The sequence below is a fragment of the Pelodiscus sinensis genome, chromosome 1 (genome assembly GCF_052426305.1).
Source record: "Pelodiscus sinensis isolate ZL-2025 chromosome 1, ASM5242630v1, whole genome shotgun sequence".
NCBI lineage: Eukaryota > Metazoa > Chordata > Testudines > Trionychidae > Pelodiscus > Pelodiscus sinensis.
The window spans coordinates 167,532,396-167,540,405 of NC_143052.1; the positions used below are offsets into that span (position 1 = coordinate 167,532,396).

General features: G+C 43.7%; 1 long non-coding RNA gene across 1 annotated transcript; it reads left to right on the forward strand.

The window, feature by feature from the left end:
* Positions 1-2,295: 2,295 nt before the first annotated feature.
* LOC142826907 (uncharacterized) lies at positions 2,296-7,479 on the forward strand. The gene is made up of 4 exons (XR_012901166.2): positions 2,296-2,632; positions 2,877-2,963; positions 5,279-5,308; positions 6,641-7,479. It is a non-coding gene; the product is annotated as an uncharacterized LOC142826907 (long non-coding RNA).
* The last annotated feature ends 531 nt before the right edge of the window (positions 7,480-8,010 follow it).

Sequence of the window (8,010 nt, forward strand, 5' to 3'; positions counted from 1 at the left end):
TGCTGCTGCTGAAACTGACCAGTGGCTGACTACAGGAAGCCCCTGCCCCCCTGCCCTGCCCCAGGGTTCTGGGAATCAGCTGCTGATCAGCAGCAGCAGCAGACTTGGGGATGCCTGGGGTTCTTAAGTTGAATCTGTATGTAAGTCGGAACTGGCATCCAGATTCAGCCGCTGTTGAAACTGATCAGAGGCTGATTCCAGGGGAACCCCGGGCTTCCGGGGGGGCAGAGCAACTCTGCCTCTGGCTTCCTGTAGTCAGCCGCTGGTCAGTTTCAGCAGCGGCTGAATCTGGACACCAGTTCCGACTTACATACAGATTCAACTTAAGAACAAACCTACAGTCCCTATCTTGTAGGTAACCCAGGGACTGCCTGTACCATCCCTGACAATTTTTGCCCCAAGTCCCTAAACGGCCTCCACAAGGATTGAACTCACAACCCTGGGTTTAGCAGGCCAATGCTCAAACCACTGAGCTATCCCTCCCCCTTTGAAGGGATATGCATGTTTTAAGGTCATTGAGGGAATGATTGGTATATATGGTTGTGCCAATGTTCTTCCACATGTTGATCTGAGGAAGTGGGTCTGGCCCACGAAAGCTCATCACCTAATAAACCATCTTGTTAGTCTTTCGAGTGCTACATAGTTCTGTCTTTTGTTTTACCTGTGCCAAATGACTTATGAACTATAAGACAGAGACAACAGGGCTATGTCTACACTGGCAGCTTCTTGCGCAAGAACATCTGTTCTAGTGCAAAAACTTGCCTGCTGTCTACACTGCATGAGCGTTCTTGCGCAAGTAAATTTACAGTACAGCATTCTCAAACAGGGCTTCTTCCGGAAGAGTTATTCCTCTCCCGATGAGGAATAAGCCCTCTTGCGCAAGAGCTCTTCCACAAGAGGGCAGGGTAGACAGGCAACATGAACTTCTTGTGCAAGACGCTCCTATGGTTAAAATGGCCATCAGAGCTTTCTTGAGCAAGAGAACGTCCACACTGCCATGGATGCTCTTGCACAAAAGAACATCTCTTGTGCAAAAGCATGTGCCAGTGTAAACACACTCTCGTGGAAGACTTTTTGTGCAAGAACTCTTCCGCAAAACAGTTCTTGCACAAGAAGCTGCCAGTGTAGACGTAGCCCAGGTGTCTGGAAACAGACAGCTAGGGGAGTACAAGGAGACGATGAGACAATATTGGCTAGCGCTATAGGTGGTGGTCTCAGCGCAAGTGTTCCCTCTCAGCTTCAAGGCAGCAGAGCTTCACAGGTGATTAATCAGCCCCACCCAGTCAGAGGCTCAGGGCTCTGTGCAGGGAGCTGACTGACTGAGCGGGGCTGATTAATCACCTGTGAAGCTCTGCTGCCCCACAGCTGAGAGGGAACACTGCTCAGCACACTAGCTGGCTAAGGGTTGGCAACTTGTTTTGGGGTCATCACAGAAAAGAAGAGTTTTAAGGTGTTGGATAATGAACTAGCTTTATGGATATTTCTAGGGAGCTGTTCCAATGTATGAGGGCAGGAAGTGAGAAAACATGAAGGTGCTTATCTGAAAATTTAATGTGGGTGATCATGTCCCAACTGGAGGTGGGAATCAGTGTTTCAGGATGAGAACTAGGAATGCTGATTAGGTCTTTAAGGTTAATAGAGACAGACTGTCTGTCTCCCTCTGCTCCCTTCCCCCTAGGGGAAGAATCCTCTTGCAGCCTGAACTGGGGTAAGTGTGTCTGTGTTCAGGAAGGCAGCAGATGCTTAAATTCCACCCACTTTCAAAAACATCTTCCTCACTCCACTGAACCAAGTGAACTGCACCTATACTAAAACACCTCTGAGTGGCAGAAGGCTGCATACGCAGCCATCTGCTCTTTGACTAAACAGGACACTTCCAGTTCCAATGCAACCTCTCTCATCTACATTAATTTCACTTGAAAACATGTCAAAGCAGAAAGTGTGCTCCTGGGCTTTCAACTCTTAGTGGTGTCACTGGAGCAGGTGATTTAACCACCTGGGAAAGGCAGTAAATCCTCCCTAACACTGTTAAAATAACAATAGTTGATAGTTTGCCCATATGTCTGCTAGGCACCAATACGGGAAAAAAAACCTATGGTCTCTGCCCAAGGAACTGAAAAACTAAATTTCAGAGGTGATGTAATAAGGGGAAACAAAGAAATAGAGAGAAGATGGGGGCAGGGAGGAGGACAAGAGCTACATGGTAACAGGGTGTGCTGGCCCTTTAAAGCAGACTATAGGCCCAGCACTATTATGTTCTGGGATTTCTGACTAGCAAAGGTAAATGTTTGGAGTTGCAGTTTCAAGGCAGATGGGGGGGTGGGTTAGAGGCTGCAGGATGGAATGCTGGGAAGGCAAGTTTGGGAATAGAACCAACCTCTTCCCTTGCTCTGAGATTAAGTTGAGTGGTAGTGTTTTGTTGTAATGTATTTTGTGGAGAAGAGGTTGGTGTTCTAGCAGAAGTCTGACTAGTTATTGAAAGAGCCTCGGAAAGCTAGGTTGCTGGAAAAGGAAAAGACAGGATCGAAGGCTGATATTGAGGCTTTTTGAGAGGAGGTCTGGTGGGGAGAGTAAGAGTTTGGAGCAAGTGGGGCAACTGGTGGTGATGTAAAGAGCTTGGGAAATGCATCAGGTACTTGTTTCCTTTTCCTGCACGCCCCCCCCCCCCCCACACCAACCCCTGTAGGTACCCAAGACTAGAGCGTCTGCCTGAACTTCTGGAATTAAGCTTCCCTCTGCTCCCCTGTAACAAGTGGGAGAAGAGAAGCTGTGATAACTTGGAGAGAGAAGTTGTGACCCACTAAAAGAAACTGGAAGAAGGTTGTTTGGACTCTTGTTTGGACTCTTACTTTGTCTGGATTCTTGTTACACCTCAGGAGGCAGAGTCCTTTGTTTAGCTGAAGAGCGAGATTCTTACCACTAAGAGGGAAATGGAAACACATCTGTAACCCTTCAGAGCAAAGGTAAGTGAAAAGTCACAAACATCACTGAGATTATGTGTTTGCTGAGTGAAGGCTGGATATATATGAAACACACACAAAGTAGAAGACCTCCTGCAGTCACCTTTGATCTCTGTACTTTTCACTTCATATGTAGGAAAAGATTTCAGGCTGCTTTAGAAGAAACTTTGCCAGATTTTTCCAGTAGCTGTATGAACTCAAGCAGTACTAAGCTGTAAACAGGGCAACCTTGAGACAGTGCAGACCTGTATAAACAAAACAATGTTTGATTCTTTCTTCATAATGGCTAAGTGATTCAGGAATTTCCCATAGTAAGGCTTGATCTAACTTAAAAGTTATGTTGGAATAGCTTCATAGGTCATGAAACACCCCCCCCCCCCCCTGCCAACATTGCTATATCAACAATACCCTAATTGTAGACACAGGTATGTTAATGCAGGAGTGTTTCTGTTTCTGTCAACACAGCTAAGCTAAGTTTTTCCAGTTACAGACTAACTTGGCTACCTGTCTGAAGCTTTTGGAGAGGTGGTGATTCTACACCATCAGAACTCTTTTATTTTATATTTTTTCCCTATCAGAGCATACTGAGTTTACTCTATGGGTGTGTCTAGACTATGGAGGGTTTTTTTTTAAGTAGTCTTTTTAAAAAAAAAAAAAAAAAAAACTTCACCTGCATCGAGACTGCCATCATGTTCTTTCAAAATTAAATCGAAAGAATGTGGCTTTTTTTTTTAAATCAGTAAACCTCCTTTTCCCAGGAAGAATACCTTTTTTTGAAAGAGCTCTTTCGAAAAAAGACTTTTTTGAATGCAAACAGGGCTTTTTCAAAAGAGAGCATCCAGATTGCCTTTGTGCTCTCTTTCAAAAAAGCAGATTGCTTTTTCAAAACTCTTGTGGCTGTCTAGACTATCTCTTTGAAACAGGCTTTTTTTGAAAGAGGTTGTAGTCTAGATGTACCAGACTATGCTAATGTAGCTATACCAGCACAGACTCCATAGTGTACACAAATCCTAAGAGTTCATTAGTCCATATGCCTCCAAACACTTAGTCCCCTTTCAGCTGGGTGAGCAGCATCTGTTGGTCCTATTATCACAAGATGATCCCATTCCAAAGTTTGAGTTGCAGAACCCTCCTGGACTTTAGATTGACACACACACTTGTCCAAGCCTCTTTGATAAGCAAACTGCATTCATGAGATCCAGCATCTGCCTAACAGAGCTGAAAATAGCACAGGGAAAGGGGATGTCTCAGCGTTTTGAGTTGAGACTAGATTACATAGAGCGAAGAGGAAACAGAGTGAGCAGAGCTCTTTTTCAAAGCTCAAAAATGGTTAAATATGGGACACACATTCAGAGCAGTTCTTACCTTGGCATTGGGTCCCATACCCTACCTCTTAGCTTTCAGGATAAAGATCTCCAGTAACAGTCTGATCTTTTATTGTACCCTGCTCTGAGGCTCTCAAAGCAACCTAGAAATGGTAGTAAGTTAATGTCATTTGAAGTAGGCTTATTCTAAGTGGGGAAATTTGACCCAAGAGGTTGTGACTTGCTCAAGTGAGTCAATGCCATAATGGGAAATTGAACCCAACTGTGCTGAATTTTCTGTGCTTAACCACTCAACACTTCCTTATTAATCTTGTTTCAGGTCATTAGGGGTGCTTCTACACAGCACCGTAACTCAAAATAATATACACAATTTGAGCTACGCAAATTGCCTATCTTATTTCAATGCTATTTTGAAATCCTTTATTTTGTCATTAACTTCAAAATAAAGCACTATTCCAAAACATCCCTTACTCCTCGTAGAATGAGGTTTACAGGGATGTCGGCATTGCAAGCCCAGAATAACGGGCTTGCTGTGAAGACACGGGATAGCTATTTTGGGATACTCCGGTATCCTGAACTAGCATTGCAGTGTAGACATAGCCTAGATGAGAGCACGCCAGGCTGGAAGGTAGTCTATCCCCTGTTCATGCGCAGGAGTGCTCATTTAGATAGCTGTCCTAGGAACAGGTTTTGCCTTCCTCTGGAGTGTTGAGTATTGCAAAAAGCACAAGGCGAGAGGGATGCTACTGGACAAGATGGACTAATAATCTGATCCAGCATAGTAGATGCTGGGATCCTGGACTAAGATTAACCAAGGGCTTTATCTAATGTGGTGAGGTAGACTAAATATCTGGTCTGTTGGGGAAGGGACAGAATATGAGACTAGTTGATAAAATCTGTGAGTTCTATCATAACAAAACTTTATAATTGACAATGTCTTTCTCTTACCTGTCACCCCGGGTGCAACACTACAATGGAACACACTGTGAACAGCAAGTTTCCCAGCTAGGCACCATATTACAGGTGAGGAATGTTCAGCTAGCGAGTGCTGTAGAATGCAGAGAGGCTATTTTTCACACTGTCTGCCTTGTTTCTAGCTATTACAAAGCGAGACATAGTGAGGAGCTGGCAGATAAACCCCTAACAGGGAGCAAAACTGCAGAGCCAGAAGAGGGCAGGGGGTAGAAGGAAGGTAATTAATGTGTTCTTTGGGATGCCTGAGGAAAATACATTACCAAGAAGAGAATAGCTGCAAAATGTTTTCCATGACAGACAGTGGAGCAATCTGTTTCTGTCTGAGATCTGCCTAAAATGTATCTGCCATGGTTTCAAAGGCTGTTGTTTAACAGACGGGCTGGATGGATGGGGGAAGGGAACTTGTCAGCCACAGAGAATCTCGGGGGGGCCGTATACTTGTTTTTCTTCTCTGTAACATTACATAATGTGAGGCACAACATGTTTGTACAGTAGCTGTATTAGTCCTTGGGGTGAGGGGGAAGGGAAGGAAGTGGATAATTTGAGACTGTTTATTAGACCAATAAATCATTTATAATACACTAGCTTTCAGGCCGGTCCCTTATTGCTTGTGCCAGCCACAGTATAATGGTGACTGAATGTAAAAGAACTCATTGGAAATGGCTTCAATTCATTAACCATGAGCTCTCTGAAGTCAGATGAGGGGGATACAGCTAAGCATGCTGCTTCATGGCACTTCTGAAAGTAGCACAGGTGACTGTACAAGGGCAAAGGGTTAGCTGTCGTATAAAAGAGAATCTGAGTGAACACTGCAGTATGGCCCAGGGAACTGATAATGGAATATATTTGCTTGCATCTCTGAGTCAAATCCAAATGTGATTGGTAATGACCAAAAGGTGTTGCCCTCTGATATCTGCTGGCCTTGATAAAATAATCTTAGTGTCTCAACCCAGCCACTTGTGGATGGATGCACCTATCAGAAGCCACCACTGTTATTTGGTCTTCTTGTTGGCAGTTTCAGTTGGAAGATTGTACACTCCACCCTCCTTCCTGTCCTACAGTCAGTGTGCATGGAGGGTGGGGGAAGTGGCTAGGGCGGCAGCTTGGGAAACATGGGTTCAATTACTCTGCCCTGGCCTTCCTGTGTGAGCTCCTGTAAGTCACCAGTTCTCTGGCCCTCTCTCCTGTGTTTATAAGAGGAGATTCTGAGGTGCTCCAGTGATGAAACCTTTCTGGATGAACTCACCTGTGGGTCTTTACTTCTGAGCAACCCAGCTTCCATGGTGGGCCAGCACCTAACACTGTTCAGACAAAGGGGAAATGCTGAAGATGCAAAACTTGTAGATAGCAGGGTAATATTTTTTTTTTCTGGGCCAACAGGAGTTGGTCTTGCTAATACTGTGGGATCAACACAGTTACAACCACTGCAACCATTTATTTAAGTGAGTTGAGACCAATGAAGACTAAAGGAACTTCAAATAACCATGCTACGTGAAAATGCACCATCATGGCAGATGCAGTACTGTCAGTTGCAAAGTAATGTGTGTTTAGAAGGGGAAATGTGAGCGATACATCTTCTTCACTGGAAGCTGAATCAACTGTAAATACTCATTAGAACCCGGACATCCTTGTGGAACATTCAATGAAAATTTTGGCTCAAAGCAAACAAATAGCAGGATATGTAAGACATGAATTTAAAAATTATACTGAAAATACTGCATTAATTGATGGATGCCTTCCCTCCCCCATCTGAGATACATGCCCAGAACTGATGACTTTACCTCAGAGCAGAAACTGAAGAGGCTAATAAATGACATGAGACATGAGGAGACTTCCATATAAAAAGAATGTGAAAAGACTGAGGGAGTATAGAGCAATACAAAATAAATGGAATAAAGAAGGTAAATCAAGAACGAACTAACTATTTACCCTCTTTGTACCACAAAACAAAGGGGAAAGGAAATATTATTTTACCTGATATGTAACTACCCTGTGAAACTCACTGCTACTAGATCTCATTGCTCTGATCAACAGAACAACAAATAGCAAAGGTAATAAACAGAATATAATATTTGTGTATTTCCATAGTGCTTGTTATCCTCATGTCAGGACATAAATCAGTGGCTAAATGATGGGATTCAAAGGAAAGTTCCCATAATGGGTTTGCTTACATGTTTCTCTGAGGTGTGTGGTAATGGTCATTGCCAGTCAGGACACTGGACTACATGCATTTTTAGTCAGATATAGTGGGGGCAATTCATACATTTAAATTTACACTGGTGTTGTTGGGATGCCTGTCATGTCAGTATCTAAGTGCCATATACAATTAGATGACCATATAGACTACACAGAACTGTTTTGTTGCAAATATTACATAAAGAGTTTGAGATCCTTGGAAGAAATGAGCTAACGAGTATAGTTTTGATTCAGTTGGTATACATACTATAATCTTCCTTAAGTCTGCTGAGAGAACACTGTCTTCTGTGACTGGTAACTGCACTGCAGAATACCCAGGGACTCCATCTCCAGCTGTCATCAGGCTGGCAGGAACTCTGGAAAGGCCTGCTACTCCTGGAGGCAAAATAGCAAATTCCTTCTAACCCTTTCCCTGGACAAACAGCTCTGCAATACATACAGAGCTCACTTGCCTCTCACTTGAGTGCAGTGAATCCTTCTACAGCATCATCACTGTTCTCCAATGTATTTCCTTTAGGAACCTGTTTCAAAAGGTGGCTTCCCATGGGCATTTT